At 31.6% G+C, this 25,084-nt stretch overlaps 1 protein-coding gene across 1 annotated transcript in view; it reads left to right on the top strand.

Annotated features, from left to right (window-relative positions):
• LOC108903311 (rho-related protein racC) overlaps nt 1–25,084 on the top strand; it is a 41,619-nt gene continuing 16,535 nt past the window's right edge. The window contains exon 1 of the mRNA XM_018705439.2: nt 1–136. The gene's annotated coding sequence lies outside the window, so the exon portion shown is untranslated. The remainder of the gene's footprint in view (nt 137–25,084) is intronic.

The raw sequence follows: 25,084 nt of genomic DNA, 5'->3' as shown, positions 1-25,084 counted from the left end.
TAAAAATATTAGGCAAAGATAAATTATTAAGTGACAATAGTGGTGGAGTGTACCTAATACTATATCTACAAAAAGTGCATCACTACAATGGGAACAAAGTAAATACAGTTTTACTAGAATGAACTGAAACCAAAAGGTGAGGAAGAACTGATATAACATGTACGATCCTTTTAAATTTCATACGTCAAATTCAAAGGAAACCATAATATTTTCTCTATCTAATTAAAATAATGCTAAATATTTGTTTGTATGTTTGTACAGGAATAAATCAATCAGAACTTAGAATTTTATACTTCAATAATTTAATTTCTAATTACATCATATTTTAATTTCTAGACATGTATCTATGAATGGACTGAAAATGTAGCTTTAATTTTTCATGTATATCTTTGATTTCTTCAATTATTGTTTTGAAAATATTATTTATTGTGACTTATTACTATTATAGGTACATGACTGTGACGTCACCCTGAAAATATAAAATTTAACTACAAAATTGTTAACAAATGCATTTTTTGTTGATGTCCCTCTTATAAAATAATTCACTATCTAAATAAGATATGATTTTTATCATAATCACAATTTTTATGTTTGTACTTGCCTTCTTATCTGAATTAAAAATTGTAAAGGATTGCATACAACCATCTCTTAAGGAAAATTAAAGTACAAATGTTGTTTTGGATTTAAGCTTTACATAAAAAATAGTTAATTTGTTATAAAAAATTGTCATTCTTACAGCTCGTACAATATTAATTATGTGATACTGTTTCTTTTATTTGTTGAATCAAATATATTGAATTAAATTAAGATGATTCATCCAAAGTATTATTATTTTTATTAGGTAATAATAAAGAGGAAATATTAATGCAATCAGCATTCATATTTACAAATTATGACTATGTCTAGATTCAATTATTCTTGAACATGAAATTAGTGACATGTTGATGAATGAACTGCAATAATTTTCTTGTATTTTTCTAAAGGGCACCTCGATAATAGTAGTTTAATATCTTCAAAATTACAAAAAATAGGTAGGTAATTAACTGTTAAACATTGTTTTATAGGATTTCAAATTAATTTATATTTTTTAGATTCCATCCCATTTTTGTAATTTAGTTTAAAAAATGCTAATGTTTTAGTCTACCCATATGGTAGATAAGAAGAAGAAACTTGAAAAACTCTTTAATTGTATTATAATGACGGGTGCTGATATAATTCAGTTATAAACAAAATTTACATTTTTCACAAAATATATAAAAAGGGAAATAGAATTTTCAACAACATGGTACAAAATTTGGAGACATACATAAATAAACAACATTGTCTCACGCCCAGCGATAGGTTATGTGAACTAATCCGGTCCAATCATGGACATTTTTAGGCAGAATTGGACTAGTTTATTTTTTTTGCTGGATCTAAATGCATGTATTTATAGAGCTCGGCTAAATGAATAATGTAATGTACTCAGCGCAAAATCAACAAAAATAGAAATATCTGACTTTGCGTTTTTGTTCCTGGAATCGAAGCTTCTTAAGATATGAATCTACACTCAAAGAAGAAGAGTAAGAAGAAGAAAGAAACCGTTTGCTGCTTTTCCTTTGTCTGTGTCTAACAATAAGAAATGAAGCTGTCTTTCCATTTTCAGTTAACACTACTGGTACAGTCTTTCCGAAGTCAGTTGAACATGTATAAAAACGTATAGCAATAAAATTTAATGAGTTTCATAAGCGTCCTTAAAAAAGATTTCTGCTAAAGGTAAAAAATTATAATAATTTGTATATAACGTGTAGAAAATTTCTATTATATGTTCATTTGACCAACAACATACTTTAATTATTTATGTCCTCAAACAATTTTATTATATTGATGGTAAATTTGGTTTTGTTCCGTTTTAAAATGTCTCCAAAATGCCATGTTGTAATAGTATTCGTAAACAAAATATTCCTCTTATTTCTTCCTTTCGCAATTGTAATACGAATGATTAATAGAAGGTGCCTATAATAAATTAAAATTACTTGAATTACAGCAAATTCCGCATTGCTGCACTGCATTGCTAGAGCATTTGTTGACAATTGAATTTATGGCTAGGTGGCCCAGTGCGGCTGCGTTTGCGCCACGTTTGTCCGCGCGCTCGTTCTTCAACTCGTCGATCAGACCTGTATATGGCTATGGCTAAATAAAAATGGGAACAAGATTTTCAAATACTTCAATGCCGACTTGCTGTGTCAGCGATCGGACCTGCCAACCTCTTGGTTCTTCAATTGAGATCGGAAAGACTTTAATATAGGAGAGTTGTAATAGGATCTGAGTTGTCGGGGTCTTTTAATTTCATCAAAATTAAATGGAACATTAGATGATGAAAATAAGCCTCAGATGAAGAGGATGTAAAAAATTATGAAAAATATTTTGGTTGAAGGAACAATTCGTTAAGAAACTATTAATATTCATAAGGTCACCAGTCCTTGCTATATCTTCGACAAACAAGTGTGAATAAAGAACTGTGTCATCTGCATAGGCCTGCACTTTACAATCAGAAACAGAATTTAAAATATCAGCGGTGTAAATTATAAAAAGCAATGGACACAAAATTGATCCCTGCGGTACACCTAACTTTATATTTAATTATTTACAACAATTTTTTGAAATCGACCACTTAAATAAGATGAGATAAGCTCTATAGCAGAGTGATCAAAACCATAGTATTTCATTATGGCACAAACTAATCCATGATTTATAGTGTCAAAGGCCTTTGAAAAATCCAGTAACACCAGAACACTAACCAACTCTTTGTCAAATGCTTCTAAAAGATCATTAGTAACAACAGTCAATGTTGTCAATATGTCAATATTTTAAACTACTGCGGCAAACCAGTACAAAAAAGAGTTCTACTTGCTAGTCATTAGTCTCTTTCCCTTATGTTTTATGTTAGTCACTATCTATTCAATGTCTATGGGAAAAAGATGATAATTACTAGAAATTCTTTGTAAACCAATTTTGTTATGTTTTTCATCTTTTTATTGTTATATAAAACAAATTCTCATACCTGCATGAAAAGGAAATATTATAGGTGAATTTGTAGAAAATATGTTAGTTTACTCTTTACGACTTACGCTATAAATTTTAGTAAATTCTAAGGAGCTTTGATATACGTTTTGATTTCCATACGACACTACTGGCAATAATGAGCAAGGTAATTGTGCAAGATGGGCTCATGTGGAAGGCCTTAGTGTCAATCCTGCGGGAGCAAGTAAAATGATTAAGTCCTTGCAAGTTCTCTTAACTTCCAAATGCAAAGCTAAGTGCATACAGAGAGCTATAACTCGCTCAAGCCCAGGGCGAGTTATTGTCCGTAAATATTCCATTTCGTAAATTTTGTGAAATTATTTATTTTTCTCAACATTCAACATGTAACAATTAAAACTGTTCTTAATAGAAGCAGAATGTATTTATTATATTTATTATATTTATTTACTGTAAAGTAAATTTTAATGACTTAAAAATATAACACAAAAAATTGTTTTCTTAGAGGATAAATGTCTCGATAAATAACATCAAGCCCTCCACTAGTTGTATCTTAATAGATCACAGTACATAATTACGGGTTTACAAACATTAATTTATCAGATCGGCCGTGGTGCGAAAAATCTCTACTGGCACTTCTTGTTACCCTGTACAACCATCAATAAAAGATAATGGTCGTGACTTTCACTTTTAACGATAATGCGCCAGCATTAAAAGTTGAAGAAGCTACTGTCTCGTTAAAGCATTTCTTAAGGAGGCCTGAACTGTTTAGAGAGCCTCCCCGATACATTTATTTTAACCAGCTCTTTGAACTTCTCTGGCATTGACTTTGCGCTGTCATATGTTATGGTCACGGGTAAAGTTATGATAAATAATGAAGCTTAAATCTTAGAGCAAGTCAGAAAATTTTTCATAAAATGAATATAAAGGCGCCCCTAAGCAATTCTTTTGGAAGGAAAATAATGAACTAATGTTGAATACAGGGTGATTCATAAACGGTGACCAAAAATGAAACCTCGTATTTTTTGGTGAATTTTAAGAGTAGATTTTCGTATAAAATTTTTATCTAGGGCGCTTCGTTAAAAAGATACAGGGTGTTAAACTTAAAAAAATATTTTTAATTTTTTTAAATAATTTAAAAACTACGAACTGAAATAATTTGTAATTGGGTAGGTACATTTATTTATGTAAACATTGTCCAAAATATGAGGCCTTTTTCTAAAATTTAGATGCTGCAGGGGCGGAAATACAGGGTATCGGTGGCATGTTTTTCTAAATAAAGTAGTACGCCACTACTTTACGTTAACAATCATGATATTCACGTCTCGATTTTCTGCAAATTACTACTCTCTTATGTCTTTCGAAAAAAGCTCGAGTTTCGAGTAAAACTTAAAAACAACCTGAAAACATTTTTACTTAAATGACATGACAAACACTAATCATTCGGTTATTTAATCGAATAAAGAAATTAATAACATTAGTCATTGTTTTAATGATTTTATTTGGGTAAGTGTTGTAATACAAGCTCTTTTTGTTTAGAACTTACTGGATTTAGCTTCAATTTTTTAATAACTTCCATTTTCTTTCCTTTTTAAACTGCGCCTGACACTGACAAATAAATAACAATTATAAGTAGCACTTGTTTCATCACTAGCTCATCACTAGTTTTGATTCTACCGCCTATTTACTGCTTTCTGATTGGACGGTACATTTGACAACATTGTTCCTCGTTTTTCACTTTCATGGCTCGATCCCTTTGTGTCGAGAATACAGTATGAATTTTGTGATAGAACAGTAGTAGAGCGGAATGAGGGAACGTTCCACAGGGAACATTCTATTCTCTCACCGTCAAGAATCGAGCTCCGTCTATTAATTTGTTCACTGTATACCCGCCGTTTAACAGTACCCTACAAAATGAAATCCAGTGGGTTGAGATCCGGCGTTTTCAGTTCATTTTTTAAGTTTTACTCGAAAATCAGGCTTTTTTCGAAAAACATAAGAGAGTAGTAATTTGTAGAAAATTGAAAGACGAATCCTGATTGTTACCGTAAAGCAGTGGCGTACTATTTTATTTAGAAAAATGTGCCACCGATACCCTGTATCTCCATCACTAGAGCATCTAAATTTTAGGAAAAGGCCTCAGGTTTTGGACAATGGTTACATAAAGACTTGTGCCCAATTTCAAATTATTTCACTTACTAGTTTTTAAATTATTTAAAAAAATATATATTTTTTTAAGTTTAACATCCTGTATCTTATTATCGAAGCGTCCTAGATACAAACTGTATACGAAAGACTACCCCTTAAAATTCAGTAAAGAATACGAGGTTTCATTTTTAGCCACCGTTTGTGAATCACTCTGTACAAATACAAAAATTTCAGGAAATAACCTGTTATACCCAGTAAATTAATTTATTAAAAAAATTGTCTGGAGGTAATTTATTTGTGGCGTAAATTTATTTTTTGTTTGTTGATTCGGCATATTTTGCCACCTGTGAAAAAAAAAATAAAAATTAATTAAATTAAACTTTACGCCGTGGGGTTGTTTTATGAATTTTTTTTTCACCAAAAATCACACTGAAAACAGCACATAAATATCTTGTACGGGATTCATAGCACCTTTAAGATATGCAACGAATTAGATTTCCAATGAGACGCAATTGTATCAGCATGAGCATATATGTACAGCGTGGTAAAAAAGTTCTGCATAAAATTCATATTTTCGTTAAACAATTTTTTTTTTCGAAAAACGGTGAGACCCGTCGATTTTTATTTGATCCAGGGAACCTTGTTATGTGGAAAAATTTTTTTTTCGATAATCCACTTACGGCAGCGATGACATAATTTTTTTTTTAATGACAACGCATATTTTTTTCGTTCGAAATTGATGACAGTGATAATTATCTAAACAAGGTGTGAAAATTTCGATGCCTTACACATCAATTTTTTTTAGAAAAATGCCCCTTAAATTCTTATAAGTGATAATTATCTACTTACACTATTAATGGCACCGAAAAGGACAAAGTTGACAAAATTACATTTCAAACGAGTAAAATTACACTAATGTTTGTGTAAGTCTAGCGAAATTGTTCGAATTGCCCACCCTGTACCATTTGGCATTGTCCTAAGCGTGTGTAAACGCCGTCTACACTTCGTTCGAGCATTCCCGGGTCGATTTGATTTACGTTTACTGTCCGAGTGGTCTCCGCGTTCGCCTGATTTAATACCTCTAGACTTTTTTTTTGTGGGGCTATTTGATATCGCGTGTGTACACAAACAGACCAGGTGATTTGGAAGAACTTAAAAACCGTATTCGTTTTGAAATAAATCAAATCGACCCGGGAATGCTTGAACGAAGTGTAGATGGCGTTTACACACGCTTAGGACAATGCCAAATGGTACAGGGTGGGCAATTCGAACAATTTCGCTAGACTTACACAAACATTAGTGTAATTTTACTCGTTTGAAATGTAATTTTGTCAACTTTGTCCTTTTCGGAGCCATTAATAGTGTAAGTAGACAATTATCACTTATAAGAACTTAAGGTGCATTTTTCTAAAAAAAATAATTGTTATGTAAGACATTGAAATTTTCACACCGTTGTTTAGATAATTATCACTGTCATCAATTTCGAACGAAAAAAATATGCGTCGTCATTTAAAAAAAATATATGTCATTGCTGCCGCAAGTGGATTATTGAAAACAAAATTTTTCCACATAACAAGGTGCCCTGGATCAAATAAAAATCGATGGGTCTCACCGTTTTTCGAAAAAAAAAATTGTTTAACGAAAATATGAATTTTATGCAGAACTTTTTTACCACGCTGTATATAAGTGCCCAATGTCCGCGTCTAAAGCAACAACTTCTTTATAATCTTTATAACTCATAACTCAAAAATAAACATTTTAGAAATTCAGTTATCTTAGAAAGCTAAGGTATTATGGAACATTTGTTGCTTCTGATGGTGTTAAAAGTATGATTAAAATTTTGCCCTTATTTCTGAGATATCCTGTATGGCACGATATTTTTTTTTTCATTCATTTTTACGTTACGTTTATCATTGATAATTTTAGTCAAATATAGATAGAGCAGAACAAAGGGAAAACTTTTTTATTCTGCTGGTATGCAACTTTACACAAATATATGGGATGTCCCCTAATGATATGACAGAAATATTCCAATTCTTTAGAACTCAATACTTTGCTAATTAAGAAAGCATAAACAGTTATCCTTTATTTTGAATAACAAATAATTCGTAATTTTTAATTTTTCCATTCTGTGTAGGTATGTAGCCTTTTTGTGTATCAAATGGGGTCAAAATTTATTAGAATTTGTTTAAAATGTTCCAAATATGTTGTCGATCGGTTTTAATTTTACAATTTATCAAAACAAAGAAATATCACTAGGTTCAAATTTGGGACACGGACATAGATAAAAATTTTTTGTTTATGAAAAAGACATCTACACAGAAAATATTTTTCTTGCTTCTGTTAAAGCCCACTTAATTTTCCATATCTAATCTAAGTACCTATATGTTACAAATTACTTTTTAATCATACAAGACTGTTTCTCAAAATTAAAAAAAAATGTAGTCATTTGTTGATTTTCGTAAAAGGATTGGTAATTATGTGCTCCTTGATTAACATAGATACTAACAACCGTCGATTATTACATTTCAAATCGTTTCTTTCTAGAGGACACCCTGTATAGATCCACTTAAAACTGAATTTTTTTATATTTGAAAACAAGCAGAATTTTTTAATACGATTGACATCTTTACATGAAAAGAAAAATTTTTTTTTCAATGGCATCCGTGAACATAGCAATATGATAAATTGAAGATCTGTGTAGAGCTCTAACATCAACTGCAATAATTCTAAACCATTATTGTCTGTAGGGACATTAACTTCTATGCAGTAAAAATATCATTTATAAAAAAATCTGTGTGAAATTTGTTCAGACGACATGACGACAAGAGCGTATTGGAGCAGTTAGAAATTACATATCACTTCAAACTGATGTAATTAATAATATACAGAGTGTTCCAAGGAGAACCAGGTGCCCGATAACTTTTCAGGATTGACAAAATAAATCAGATAAAGGTTATACGAGTAATCTTGACCTTATGTTTCAGAATCAAACCTATATTAACCTAGAAATAATAAACGGGACAGTTTACTTTTTATCAGTAATATACAGTACACTAAATTTTGCGTGCGAATATGCGATCAAAAATTGCTTTGTAGGTCAAACTCATTTTTTCATAACAAGACTAACTGTTTTGTCAAGATCATACTAATAGTTTAGTTGAATACGTGTTTTAAATTCTATTACTTTTATCTTCGTTATTTTTTGCGAAAAATGAGTTTACACTTCAAATAGCCTAGAAGGACATCCTAGATAAAAATCTCTGTTTCCAGATTCCGACATAAAACCTGACTATGTATCTGTCGCTGGTATAAAAAAATTACAAATTTCCTTTGATATTAAGTTGACCCTAGTTTGATCTTGTAACTTGTGGTAAAGGTTAACTCCGAGGTTGTCATCTAACTTGTTCCAAATACTACAAATTTTGCTCGAAATATTTTTGTCGAGTTGTTCGAGAAAAATGAAGTTGAACTCCAAACGACCTGTAAGGACGGAAAAAATGTTTTAAGTACAATAAAATTTTATCACTCTATCAAGCTGACGTTGGTGTAACCTTAAAGACTAAGGTCTAGATCAATCCTGAAAAGGTCGTGTTTTTTTTTGGGACAGCGTGTATAACTCACAGAAACTAAACCAATTACACAGCCCCACAAAAAAAAAGTGGCAGGTTCGAAAGACAAGACCATGGTATCCATATGGTTTTGGAGTCGTTGAATCCGAATCGGGTGTCCGTTTAACACGATTATCTCTGGTTTAAGGTCAGTTCAAGGTCAAATGTAGAAAATCAATTGTCAACAAACTAAACCTATGTATCTATACGTTTTTGGGGTCGCTGAATCCGAATCCGGTGTCCGTTTGACGCGATTAGCTCTAGTTTAAGATCAGTTCAAGGTCAAATGTAGAAAATTAATTGTCAACAAACTAAACCTATGTATCTATACGTTTTTGGAGTCGCCGAATCCGAATCCTGTGTTCGTTTGACTCGATCAAATCTGGTTTAAGTTCAGTTCAAGGTCAAATGTAAAGCCATTTATGTTGTTCATATTTGATCCTATCTAAGACTATCCTCAAATTATGGCACTCTTGTCTCAATGTGCGTTAGGTTTATAACATCCATGTTTGAAGTGATTTATCGAACAATATCATTGTAGTAACCTAAGGAAAATTCTTCATAGTTAGAAAAATATTCCTTATTTCTGTGCTGATACTAAAATGCTTTCACTTTTTCGGCTTGCTTAGTATTTTTTTAGCCATGATATTTAAGAACTCTGCTCCATTCTCTGCCAGGGCCAAAACTCGAACATCATTTACTTTTTTCGTGATATTGTTCCTGTCTTTTTCGCAACGTGATATGGAATATATTCGTCATCACTATAATCACTAGCAATATCAGTGATAGTTTCATTGCCACCCAAATTTCTCCCTTCTTTAAAATCTTGGTGAAACCTTTCTCCCTACTCAAACCCAATCAAATTTTTCACTTAGGTTTAAAACCAAAATATTTGTATAAGTATCTTTCGTATGTTGATTGATCTTTTTCTATTAGAAAGTATTTAATAGACCTGATCGCTTCAAACGGACATCAGATTCGGATTCAACAACCCCCAAAACGTATACATATGTAAGTTCACTTTGTTTTCAATTGATTCTCCACATTTGACCTTGAACTGACCTCAATCCAGATCTGATTGAGTTAAACGGACATCAGATTCGGATTCGGCGACCCCAAAAACTTATAGATATGTAGATTTACTTAGTTGGCAATTGATTCTCTACATTTGACCTTGAACTGAACTTAAACCAGACCTGATCGAGTCAAACGGACACCGCATTCAGATTCGGCGACTCCAAGAACGTATAGATACGTAGGTTTAGTTTGTTGACAATTCATTTTCTACATTTGACCTTGAACTGACCTTAAACCAGAGCTAATCGCGTCAAATGGACACCGGATTCGGATGTGGCGACCCCAGAAACGTATAGATGCATAGGTTTAGTTTGTTGACAATTGATTTTATTTATTTATTTATTTATTTATTTATTTATTTATTTATTTATTTATTTATTTATTTATTTATTTATTTATTTATTTATTTAGACAATACACTACCCTACAGAAATTCCAATTACAGGGTAGGTAGAAACAGAAAACTACATCATACACTACATGATATGAGATAAGTAACAATACACAACATTACATACGTAAACAATTAGACAAAACAGTATATAAATGAAAAAAACAAAAAACAAATATAATTTAGTTTGTAAATGTAACTTTTTTAATTATGGCTATATTACAATTAAAAATGTCAAACTGATTTTGAAACAGATTATATTTATCACACATTTGAAAAAGAGGAGAGTATTTTTGAATATTAATTCTTGACATAGGTAAATAAAACAATGAAGAAAAACGAGATGATAATCTAGGTATATGAAAATTTAACAATGAAAGTAAAGAAGGACAGTCAATTGCATTATGTAATAACTTATATAAAAATATCAATTGCGCAATCGTTCTACGTTCCTCTAAACTGCGAAATGAAAATCTATTTAAAAGGTCACATTGAGGTATACCAATAGGTGGATAATTGCCATCCTCTCTAAAAACTGCAGCCTTTAAGAAACGTCTCTGAACTCTTTCTATATTAGTTATGTAAATATTATAGTAGGGTGACCACACAATGCAAGAATACTCTAATTTAGATCTAACAAAAGCTGAATATAATAATTTAAAAGTAGAGGAATCATTGAAATCCTTAGAGCAGCGTAGTACAAAACCTAGCATTTTAAAGCTTTCGTTCGTAATCATATTAATATGATACGAAAAAGACAATTTACTATCAAATAGTACACCTAAATCACGGATGGTATGTGGCCTGGTAAGAATAGTATTATCAATACAGTAATCAAATACAATCGGTTGCTGTTTGAGAGAGAAAGTCATGACATGACACTTTTTAATACTAAGCTGTAAGTTATTAACACTGCACCATAAAACAATTTTATTTAAAGCATATTGTAAATTTAAACAGTCATTTCCACTACTTATACTAGTATAGAGCTTCATGTCATCAGCATATAATAAACAATTAACATCAGTTCCAACCACAATATCATTAATGAACATATTAAAGAAAAGAGGACCAAGAACCGATCCTTGGGGTACACCAGAAGTAGCTACAAATTCTTTCGACAGCCGACCATGATATTCAACAAATGCATGCCGATTTAATAAATAAGATAAAAAGAAGTGTAGTAAGTCCTTTGAGAAACCGAAACTATTTAATTTAGTCAATAAAACACCATGATCAAGCCGATCAAAAGCCTTTGTGAAATCGGTGTATATTACATCTACTTGCGAATTCGAATCAAAAACACCCGAGATATATTGAGTTATACACAGAAGGTTGGAGGTGGTGGATCTGCCCTTAAAGAAACCATGTTGATATTCATTTATTCGATTCTTTGCAAATGAAAAAATAAAATCGTAAAGAAGAAACTCATAAGCTTTAGAAAAATTATTGATATTTGTTATAGGTCTATAATTTTCAACTTTACTTCTTTCACCTTGTTTATAAACAGGAATTACTTTCGAGTTTTTTAATACACTAGGATAAGTATTACATCTAATAGACAAATTAAACAAGATGGTAACAAGATGGTACAGCTAAAACACAGGCACAATCATTAAGTACATTTGCAGGGATTTTATCTGGGCCCATAGTATTTTTGGGTTTGATTTTTTTTAAAGCTGAAATCACCTCTGCTTCTGTGAACTGATTCAGTTGAAACAATGCAGTGCCTGTATCCGTTAATGAGTCAACAGAAAGAAAACTGGACTTAATAAAAGTACTACTAAAGTACTGAGCAAACATCTCAACCACATCACCAGTACTTTCATAAGAATTATCTTGGTAATACATTGTACTTGGCAAGCTGTTGTTATTCTTTTTCATATTGATAAATTGCCAGAATTTATTGGGATTGATTTTAATACTATTCTCAATGTTACGACAATAATTCTGATATTCACATTTAATTTAATTTTTTATATATGTTCGTAAAAATTCAAATTCCTGATTTTCTACATTTGACCTTGAACCGACCTTAAACCAGAGCTAACCGTGTCAAACGGACACCGGATTAGGATTCAGCGACCCCAAAACCATATGGATACCATGGTCTTGTCTTTTGGACCTCCCACTTTTTTTTTTGTGGGGCTGTGTCATCATAAATAAACAATCAGTGCCTATTGTATGATCCGAAGAAAAGCTCGTACTGCATTAGATTTTGTAAAAATGACTATTTTTTACAAAATTTGATATGGGTAAAAAATACAAATATTGAAAATATAATCAGTAAATAAATAATTTAAAGCCAGACAAATAAAAAAATAAAACTAACAGTTTGAGTGTATATTATGCAATTTAATTTTTAAAAAGGAGGCCACTTGAAAAAGCAACACTTAAATTGTAGAAATAGGTCAGCTTATCTTTTGTGGTTTATTACGCGAGATTATCTTTGTCAAGGAGAAAAATTATGTTAAGAGATAAATCTTCTAAAAATTTAAATTATTTAATTATTTCAATATGTCATATATGCGTTTCTTTCATTTGCAGAGCAGCTGTTTTCTATAAGTAATATTAATATTCAATAATTTGAAGTTATTTATAATTTTTTTAAAAAACAACCGTTATCTTAATTGATGCTGCTGGAGCAAAGTTTAACTTAATTCATTATTTATTTTTTTATAGCCACCCAAATGAAAAGAAAAAATAATACAATAAGATTAACTTTTTTTTAATAAATAGAAGAGTTAAACATATTTTCACTAAATTCCAGAAAACGTATAAATATTTTCAGTATCTGATTAATTAAAATTGAAAAACCAGATACAATATATAAAATATTTCTAACTACTGTTCATTATATTTGACAACAGTACCTAATTCCTTTCTAAATATTAATGTCCATGTGCGAAAACGTAAGTTTTAACTTTTCATTAAGATGGATAAGTACGCGAACACAATATTTGAGACAATTTATCACTTAAAACTAGGTATTTCCGTACAACATTAAGGAACAAGTTGTTCATAATTATTAGTGGTGTTGTTGATTTTACTAAATGAAATGTATATTCACTAAACATGTCCGTGTTAAAGCGTGGGCTACAAGATGAATGGAGTGTAATTAAACGAAAATTCTAATAAAATAAAACTACGAGGTTCTCGTCTGCACACGTTTAACGTAGATAATATGCATTGTTGCAATTGCTGTTCCGCTTGTTCTTCCTGTCTTGGCTTTTTAGCAATTTAAATTTACTAAAAGTACTCGTACAGCAAAGTCTTAAAATTATTTCTATTACATCGTCGAGTGTAAATATACATACCAATTTCTTTAAATATCACTGATCTCGATATTTTGTAAAATAGCCATTTAAAAATAATATAATTTTTAATTTAGCAAATGTAGAGGTATTTCAAAATTTTATGAGCTTTGACCTTCGTATGCGCAGAAACATAATTCCGACCGTCGCCTAAATTATTCTACGTCCTAAAAACATTACACCTATTATTCACAGTCTCTCTCGAGCTCTCGTAGCGTAAACAAGCCTTTGATCAGATTACAAATATCATAATAAAATGCCCTACTTGTAATGATGCACATGGTCTAGTTCTGAGTCAATGTTTTCACAACGTGCTTATTAGAAGAATTATGTGGATATGCCACGCCTTTCGCGCATTTCGCGACTCATGAGATATTGAAACACCTCTAAGAGGGTGAATCAAATTTAAAACATATTTTAACATGAAGAGGAATTACAATACAGCTCCGTGGGTTTGAGGAGATAAGACCCCACGGTGTGCCCATGTAGACTTAATGTTTTCTTTAAGGTACAAAATGGTTTTATCGATTCACAACATATCATCATAAAATTCCTGACTAAGTAAATGCTTAATCAGACTAATATTTTCAAGATTACATACTTTGAGGATTATACATATGTATATACATATAATTTGGGAAAACTACACTATCTAAAACTGTGAAAGAAACGAATATTGGAAAAACGAAATCGATCAAAACCATCTACGTTAATTAAGGAGGATTGAAACGAACAACCCATAGACCCAGTCTTACTAAAAATCAACATACATATATTGCGTAATATGTCAACTACTGAATGCTAAATATTATACAACAATTCATTCATTATAGAAATTGGGATAAATATTGTTTCCCTCTAGAATACGTTACAAGATTTATTCGAATATGCTCATCATTTGTTGGAATAGTTGAAGAAAGTTTGGAGGAGGATGTGTTTTGGGGGCGGCACAGGAATGAAAGGCTTCCTGAACAATTGATTGTTAATATGGCTATTTATTTCCTGTCAAGACTAGTCTGTCAAACTCTTATCTTTTGAGAAAGGTACATATTCTCCTTTACATTTGATTTACATTTCATCGGTTTGTACATTAAATACATCCATGTAACATTTGATTTACATTTCATCGGTTTGTACATTAAATACATCCATGTAACATTTGATTTACATTTCATCGGTTTNATCCTTTTGTTGATTAAAGGCCGCACAAAAAATTTGATTCAATCTACCAGTAACATGCAATAACCTTGTACGGATTCTATTATATTCATTTTTGGCATTAGTAAAATCAAAATCACTTTCTGCACTTTCCAAATCTTCCAACTTCGATTTACATATTAGAATTTCCGATTGAGGATCCAAATCATTAATATTGTATTGCAGATTAGCATCAACCTTATCAGCTTTTAGCAATATTCGTAAACGCTGTCGCTTTTCATTAACGTTCCCTTCAATGGACGCACCGCGTATATGTAATTCATAAGACAATTCATCGCTAAGTAAACGATTTACCTCCATATTAATTAAACTAAATTATCACAAAACAAAGTTTCCAAATAATCCGGTTTTATAATTCCCCCCCTTACCACAGGGATAAAAAAACAAAACAAATAGTAAAATATTAGCTCGCGGTAAACTCACAGAGGAATCGATATAGAAAATATAACTAACCAGTTACATTAAAAAAAACCTCCCAAAAAAAAATAAAAACAAGAAACGAAATTAAAAAAATGAATGTAGTTATCTTCAGAGTTCGGATCAAATGGATATTTCAAAATCAAATAAAGGTCTAAAAACAGTTATTCATTGAATAAGTTACCTACCCATAAAATGAACAGAAAGCAATATAAAACTACCACCCAATCGGTTCAAGTTCGCTATATAGTAGAAATAAATCACCGACACTATCAAATAAAAAGAACTTGTATTGCAGGTGATAACTAAGGGCCACCCTGCATAAGTGCTAGTAAAATCAAATACATATATATATCTAGAAAATATATATATAAGTTTACTAATTGCTTTATGTATACGAATGTCGAAAAAAAAACCTAATTCTTTTTTTTTTTTTTTACATACCAACATACATAAATATATAATAATTTATATGTTATCTCAAAATATAATGATAATACCTTATTAAACACCCACTATTTACTAAAGTACTCTAAAGACATAAATTAATCCTATTAACTAATAATTTTAAAGCACAGTTTTAGGCTTCAACAGAGCCACTAACTCATTATTCCTCCTTACGTACTGTCAGCTTATATGCGCACAAAAAAATAAGGATATATTTTCCTCTAAGTGTTCACCTTATTACCGAGAGTTAAAAAAAATAAAGTATCCCCCTACTGTAAGCTAAAAACGTTGGGCGCCAATTTGCTACGGTCGTACTTAAACACATATAAAAATAAACTTAGAATTAGAGGCTCATTGATGGGTACCTCTAAAAAAAAAAACAGTAGCAAATGTTTTGTTTATAGTGAATGGTCTAAGGAGCAGAGACCACACACTTGCTAGCTCAGTGGGGGGGAGCGGGTGAGACAGCAGGTTGGTACACACTTAGAGGAAAAAAAAAACAAATAAATAAATAAAAAAATATGTACTATAATTACTATTTAAAATGAACATATGAACATGAGGGCAATTGAATCAGTTTTCACAAAAAAAAAAAATTAACAAATACATATACCAGTTTATCTCTAAATACAAGGGTTTAGCCACCTATGGCGTTAATAGCAGGTAGCTGATGTAACTGGAGGAATGTACGTGTCACGTTCTCTTTCTAAATTAGAAGTGGGTGAGGTAATAAAGTAGGCAATAAGACACAAAGAACTACTCATTACTCGAGTAAAAAAAAAATAATAATACTAATAATACAGTAGGTAATTAATCACTAGCACTTATCTGTACTTGAGAGTGGCGGTAGCACATTAAAAGCACCCCTAGACATCCAGCGGGTGGGACAGAGGCTGCGTCAATTGGTTTTAAATAAAAAAAAAACCGAGCTAGGAGCCTGGTGGGAACGTCTTCCGGAGAAATCTGAGTGGACACCCTGTATCTGCAGTGCCGGGGTGTGAAGAACCAAAATAAGGGACTTCTAGTACTGGGAGGAAAACCCCCCCCCAAAAACAAAAAGTAGAAGGGAAAAATAAAAGCCCTGTAAAGAGTTACAAATTGAAAGACTCACGAAAAAAACATAATCGAAACGAAAACTTACTTGGTTGTTGGACGGCTTATAAGTAATATCCTCGAGGAACCGGGACTAATATCTCCGTCTGAGGATGTTCCTTCTGGTTACAGACAACACATATATCCAGAATTGTCGATCGTAAATCACTCAACGAACTGTTAGATTACGAAACAAAGTCGTGATGCACCAAATCCCAATTCTAGGAAAATTTTTCAATCCGAACTTAACACACGTGCTCACAACGTTTTCTCGTCTTGGCGTGGAAAAATATGGAAACCAGGAAAAACACAAGAAACGAAATTTTAGTCCAGCCCTACTAATATACGGAAATGACGTAAATTGCTGAAGTCAGTTCATACTTAAAATAGGAAATCATAATTGAAAATAGACGGTTATACTCAGAATGATTTCAGTAAGTCTAATATAAATTTGTATAGTTTTTTTTTTCCTCATATCGAATTATAAGATCGTCAAAAGAGCATTTATTAATTTAATTAATAATTCCGTATTGTCCCCACCTTGCGATCTACGTCGTCTTAGCCTAATTTCACTCAACGACCATCAGAGGTCCAAGCAGGACAGCACTAGCCATTTGTACGCTGCCAACTATTCATTTACGAAGAAGGTATACATATATTCGCCCGAATAACACTAGCCCTGTGATTTATCTTTGAAAAATATCAGTGCTATATATCGATCCTTTAGGAAACTACTGTAAAAATTAAAATACAACTATTATAGAATTTCGTGGTTATTGAAAAGCACAATACGCTCCTGTTCACCACACAGCAGCGAAGACGCGCGCTGCCGAGGCTTTGCCGTTCCTATGATAGCCCCGCCCGGCTAATTCCTGACAGCAATCTAACCCAAGAAAATAATGTAAACAAACCTACGATACCATGTAAGGAAATATATTAAAACCACGGATAGTTATAAAACTGGACGGCCATGCAGTAAGTACCTAAATAATATTGATCAATTTTGGTAATAGTCGGTAATTTGGTAACTAATGCATGTTTTCATAATTTAACACTAGTTATCACTAAAGATAATAAAAATCAGAAATTGTCGAAATTATCTATTTAATTTACTCTTTTCTTATTTTCCAATTTTAAGTGTAACAAGCGAGTGGTTGATAGTTAAAATGCGATTTTTAGTAAAAAAAAATTGGGCACACATTCGATCGATGAGATAGGCCAACTACCTTCTGTACGATATTCTGGCCGAATACGATGCATCAAACGCTTCTAAATCCAAGATGCAATTGTGCATTAACGGTTTGATCCGTTTGAATTAACTCCTTGTGGACAATGCCCTTGGAATGATAAAGGCAAATCAGCATTGTCTTAACTTTTGACTTCTTCAAATCTGACGCCTTAAACTCGATACTTTGGAGCTTGGTTTCTGGATATTGAAAACACCACGTTTTATCACCAATCATAATGTTATAAAGGAAGTTCTTGTCTTCTTTAGCCTCCTTGATGATGTCCTTTGAATATTGAATTCTGAGCAATTTTTGGTCGTGAACTTGTGTGGAACAAACCATGCACACTTTTCGCTAGCTCAAATGTCGGCTAAAATGCGATAAATTGATGTTTTTGAGATGCCCAATTCCAATTCCATGAATTTCAGTGAGGATTTCAGCCGATCTTTGATGAATATTTATGTCCTCAAGATCGTTTTTAATCCGCGTATACCACTCAAGTTAAAACAAAACTTAATACTCTTTTTGTTCAATGATCATTTTTGTATCGATGACACAAACATACTGTTCGTCCAAATGTCATGTTTCGGCAGTACATTGGTGAAGAATGTACCTTTCAATTTAATTGCCAATAGTTGGCCTCACTAGAAATACCTATTTTTTAAGTTACTTTGCACTTTGTCGAAAGCCTTTCTTTAAGGAAGTTACGGCCAATATACCTTTCATAGCTTACCACTAATAAAGCCTAATAATAATCGTCATCAAAGGTGGGAAGGGTGCCATCGATAAAGGAATAATTAACATCTTTATCGAAGGATTAAATAAAGGAGGGACAGGCTGTGGAATGTAATATGTTCGAAACACAACGTTATTATAAGGGGTAGTAGGGTATAGTAGGATAGAGCTATTACAGTGTCAAAAGAAATTGCTTGTAGCTAAATATTAGTTAACAAAAGCAAATTGAATACGTTATTTAGTACCTACGTAATCTATAAATATGCTTTTGTTAAGTATATACGCCGGTATAATTGTGTATTTTAATTGTGTGTTCTAAATGTATGAAAAAAAAATACTTTTTATAATTTAAATAGTTATGGAGACGATACACAGAGATACATATTTGTAATAAATGAAACTTATCTAACGATATTTATATATTTAGTTAACTTACAAGAGAATCAAATTGAACTGAATTTAAGTAGGTCTCTAAATCTCAAACCGTGGTCTTTTACAAACAATTTGTTTCATATTCACCACCCTTTGAAAATTACATTGACTATACACGGAGAAAACTACTATTGTACTTACAGTCACACTTAATTCTACAGCAGTAAAAATAATATCGAACATACACATCCTTATTACTGAATCGAATAAGATTTTCACAGTAATCTTCATAATATTAGATGAAAAGGTTTGTGTACATAAAACCGCATTATTGTAAAGTGCTTTAAATATTACTGTTATATTTTAAAATTTAGTAACGCAGTATAAAGTTCGAAAATTTTTTTGAGGTACTTGAAGGCTGAGAGATGTCTCACTCCTCTCATATAGTGTTTATAGGAGACTTCAATTGTCCCAATTTTGTACATGTTAGTTTTGATCACAGAAAAACTCACACACTTAATCATTGGTTGGCTTTGTGGCAACAGTTTAATACTATTCTTAATAACGATAATAAGATCTTAGACCTAGTGGTGAGTAATTTTAATTGTACTGTGGATCGAGCTTATGTAACGTCCTTATTTGTCTATTAAACCAAATGGTCTGTACATTATGCATTGCAATTTCGAAATATACGGTGGCAATAAGGCATATAATTTAAAAAAGGCTCTCGCTATATAATGATTTTTTAGAATGCAATTGGGATTTCCTAGAAGACCTAACCGAAACTAATAGGGCAGTTGACAGTTCCTATGCAAAATTCTATGAAATCCTGAATAAGCATGTTCTACTGTACAAAAATTTTAGTCGCAAATATCCATCTTGGTATACAAATGAAACCATAAAACTTATAAAAGATAAAGCTAAATTGCATATCAAATTCAAAAAACAGGCAATGTTGTGTACTATCAAGAATTCAGTAGACTAAAGGCGTTAGTAAAAAATAAAATTAAAGATGCTATATTTGCAAAATGAGTTAATCGATGATCCGTTGTTAATAGTAAATGCCTTTAGTAGGTTCTTCAAAAGTGTTTATTCTCTCCCTGAGCCCAGTGGTGGTAACTACTCGTAAAATTTTCGAAATGATAATAATGTAATTCAAATTAATTGCGAGCCGATAACCGAGAACGAGATTTTGGAGGCGGGAAAAAAGTTGAAAAATAAAATGACTTAAGGACCAGATAAAATTCCATCTTTTCTTTTGAAATATTGTTTAAGAGTGCTGACTAGTACCTTGCAAATCGTTTTTAATTTAATTTCGAAAACATCAGTTTTCCTGATGCCTGGAAAATTGCGAAAATTTGCCCGGTGCATAAATCCCAGGATCGTGCACGGTTATCAATTATAGGCCAATATCCATCTTAAACAATGTTGCAAAAGTCCTAGAGAGTGTACTTTACAGCCGCATATATACGGCAGCAAGTAACAAAATATCTATCTATTCGTCAACATGGATTTATGAATTAATTCACTAGTTTACAAATTTTAATTTTTTTTATATACCCCTCACAAAACCTATACCAGTACTTCCCGCCACCTTTATAAGTTCTAAAAGTATCAACATAAAAATTCTATCACGTCACATTTTTTTCTACCCTCAAATATTTTTTTTTACAGAATCATACTTAATTGCTTAGCTTTGGTGCTGCATTACTTGTTTAGTTTAAGAGATATTTATTGTTCAACTCAATTAAAATGTCGAGTAGAAAGTGTAAACAAAGTTGTGATCGCTTTTGTTATGTTTGTGGACAATTTATATTTACAAAAAAGAAAAAACATACAGTAGAATCGTTGAAAAGTGCATATCTTTATTATTTCGGATTTCCTGTGGCTAACCAAAAAAAAAAAACTGGGTTCTCCATGTGTTTTGTGAGAGCTGTAGAATCACTGTACTGCAATGTACACCTTTCATTTGGTACACCAATGTTGTGGAGGGAACCAATTAATCACCAAAATGACTTCGGGTTTTAGTAGGAAAACTAAGTCGGATATTGTGTGTACAATCTGTTACTAAGCCAATATTGCATTCTAAAGACCTTCCATATCCAGTTTGCCCCGGTGGTTGTAGTAGCACGAGCCAAAATTACCTTGAGGATGACAATGAAAGTGACGTGTCATTTAAATCTGCTGATAGCGATTCAGCGGATTTTTCCCTTGAAGAAAAAAACCCACATTTGATCAACCAAGCCTATATCACTGAAGCCAAACTTAAAGAGGGGGTAATTGACGGCCCACAAATACGCAAAATCGTAAGTGATTCTAAGTTTGATACCCTTTTATCTACGAATGAAAGAGCTGCTTGGAATTAATTCAAAACTGTTATTAAGGACTTTAAGAAATAATAAAAGTGAAAACTATAAAGACATAGTGGCTGATTTATTACAAAATTATCATAAGATTGGTGTTAACATGTCATTAAAGATCCATTTCCTGAATTCCCACTTGGATTTTTTCCCGGTAAACTTAGGAAGTATGATCGACGAGTAAGGAGAGCGTTTTCACAAGGATTTAAAGGCTTTTGAAGATCGCCATCAAGGATATTGAGACGAAAATATGTTGGGAGACTACTGCTGGTCTATTTTAAGAGAAACCGATTCTGAAACCTATAAAAAAAGACCAAAATTAGTAATTTTTAGTTTATTTCTTATCGTTTTAGTCCATTTTCTTATTTTTCTTTCTTTAATAAATAATTCTGAATGTGGACGTGATGGAATTTTTTAAATATATTTCCTAGACTACCTTTAGGTGGAAAGATAAAATTCAACAACTTTCAGCTGGGGTATAAAAACCTTGTAAACTAGTGTTACAGATCCACTACGAGTAACCTTGCAGTTTTCAGTCGGTTTTTGTGTGAAATTTTGGATAATGGAGGATTTACTTAAAATCATGCGCAGATTCACCCCCCTGAATAAAGCCAAACTATTATGAAACACCCTGTATAAGTAATTCATTATAACCTTTATTTCATAGATGCATAACGTGTATTTACGTTGAAACCGAAATCGACCACGCTATATGAAACCTCTAAATGACTACTAATATAAACTCGTTGTAGGAGCCCCAAATCGGTTTCCTCTTAGGTCCATGTTACTTCAATGTTACTTCCGTATCCTTAGCTAGGAGTCAGTTCGCTTGAAAGACTAAGATAGACCCGTGTCGTCTGAAACAAGAAACAATAACAATTGGGAACACCCACACTAAGGTAGCTAATATTCGAAATCATTAGCATAACTTCCAGCGTGTTTACAAACTAAATGATAAATTAAATACCTATTTATATACGCAGCTTTAGGACTTATTATCTAGGAAACGAAGAGGCTTTGATTATAAATAGATTACCCTAACAGATCCTACAGAAGGCTTTCATCGTGCTCTGGGGAACAATTTGCAGGAATAAAAAATGAAAATAGTATTGTTGAAATATGGAGCTTGCCTCGTAGTGACCATCCGGAGTATTTCAGATATTTAAGTCACAAAAATTTGGGACCCTCTTGTTTTTGCATCAGCTCTTTTTAATTTAAATAATGATGTTTACCGTTATACTACAGTGGCTATATGCAAGACAGTGGCGACAATAGCGACTAAACCCCGCCCATCCGCCATGTTGCATCCAATGTCAAATTGAATGTAACTTTTATAAAAAATAAATTAAGTACAAAAATATTTTTCTTTTAAATTTTACGCACAGTTTTAGGCAAATAACTCCCTTGGAAAGTGATTTTAAATAATGAATGAATATAAAATCTACTTGCGCAATAGGGAAGGATAAATATATAATAATAACAACTATTGGTTTATATTTTCTAGGCAAGTAAATTTAAGCATACCTACATTACACAATTTATTGGGCTTACATTAGAAAAACGAGTACTTAATACTAGTGATAGTATTTGTCACAATAAATGTCCAGCAACACTTTTACTTGCAAGCTTTTTGCATGCTTTTTGACATTTTTTGTAAGCTCTTTTTATTCGGAACATAATAAATCTTTTAACAATTTTATTTTTGATCTGATGACAATTTGGTAGATCTAAATTTAAACCAGACATTTCTTTTAAGAAAAACTCTTTTAAATTTATATTTTGTCAAGATTCAATCGCAAAAAATGTTGTAAAAGTACTTTCCATCTGCAAGAAGAAGCAAAATACCGCTTCATTGCAAAAAAGACTGAATGTTCTCTAAATCTCTTAAGTACGCTAAATTTTGAACATGTTTTATAGATCGGCGTTTTAGAACCAACAGCATGCAGACAGTTTGTACAAGTTTTTGACGTTTTAACCATACTTTGGGAAATATATCCGTACACATTATAAAGATAATTTAATTCACTAAAACTAAGATTAAATTTAAATTCTTCTATGTTAGCAGGAACCTTAAGTTCCTTATAAGTAGGTCTTATATTTTTTGTAATGGTGTTCAAAATGCCTGAAAGAAATTCACGGCCATCGTCCTCATGAAGCTTCTGCAAACATTATAACTGTCCCTTAGCACAGAATACCCAATAGTTTCACTAGTAATCACCAAAATTAAAATAAAACAATACAAATATTGAATAACACCATAAGAACGCTCCTGACACCATGACATTTCACAGATGAATTTGACACTGGATGCAACATGGCAGCTAAAATCACGTGGACCAATTAAAAATGATACACTCTATTGTCGCCACTGTCTTGTATATAGTCACTGTAGTTATACCAGTTGACAGCGCCACCTTCGTAACTTTTTTACAAAAATTTGTATACATCCTTTCCGAAATGTGAACGGTTTTCGATAGAAAGATATCTAATTATTCTTTAATTTTTTTACGTTTGTACTAGCTTAACTTGATCTTTATTTATTTCTACAGGAATTGAATTTTTGAAAATTATTTGTGAGATGGTTAATATACATACTGGTGTTTAAAATTATTCACATTCACATTATTATTATTCACATTATTCACAATTTTAAAGGCTCGAATTTCGATTTTTGCAAATGGAAGTCTAATAATGATTAGTTATACATATTATACGATTATATTATATTCGTATTAAATCTAGAATTAATAATATTGTCATTTCTCTAAAAAATTTAGGTTTATGAGTAGCTTAAAGTTTTATTATGAAAATCTAAAAAAAATTATTTTCTTTTTGTAATAAATTAACAGATATCTCCAAAAAATATATATCCTACACAGAGGAAAGTTTCAGGTGTTTTATATGTAAATAGTACATATTTATATTTCAGTGAAAATTAAACAATAAAAACGTTTATTTTTCAAAATATTTTTTTCATTTTTGCAGCTTTTAATGTTTTTGAGAAATTATATTAATAAGTAATTACCATTTCTTTAAAACCCTTGCAGGTATATTTTAGAAAAGCAGTTACCTCAGTTATACCGCCATTGATATAAGTGAAAAACTGAAATAAAGTAACACATTCGTTTTTCTTTAGCAATTTTGACTCTAAAGCCTTGATATAGAGTATGGAGTAGGGCAGATTCGCTGCACATTTAAGGTTTCCTTTGTTGCTGAAGTTATAAAAAGTAGGTAATGAATGTTAATTTTTTTTTCTGATACAATTTTATCGACTAGATAAAAAATAATTCAGTACGATATACAGCGTGTCCCACTAGTGCGGGAAAGTCCAATATCTATGTTAAAATGAGGAATATATGGATTTTTCTTTTTACTGTGTTGCCACATTTCTCAGAATGTACAAATTAAAAATATATTCAACTATACAGGGTGTTCCACTTTTCCTGGACATACACCAACTTTGGTTTTTTAAATGGAAACACACATTTTTTATATTTTTTTCGGATTCTACATAAAAAATAAAGGGTACTTTGTGTAGAATAGTTCTATTCAAATATTCACAGTTTTTGAGATATCTCGCTTGAAAGGTTTTTCTAGTCGATATTGGTTGCTTACATTTTCTGATACTGACAGGTTATACTAATAGCTACTAAGC

The sequence above is a fragment of the Anoplophora glabripennis genome, unplaced genomic scaffold, assembly GCF_000390285.2.
Source record: "Anoplophora glabripennis isolate ALB-LARVAE unplaced genomic scaffold, Agla_2.0 scaffold103, whole genome shotgun sequence".
NCBI lineage: Eukaryota > Metazoa > Arthropoda > Insecta > Coleoptera > Cerambycidae > Anoplophora > Anoplophora glabripennis.
The sequence above is the reverse complement of the archived record's forward strand: the minus strand, read 5'-3'. Positions and strand labels throughout refer to the sequence as shown.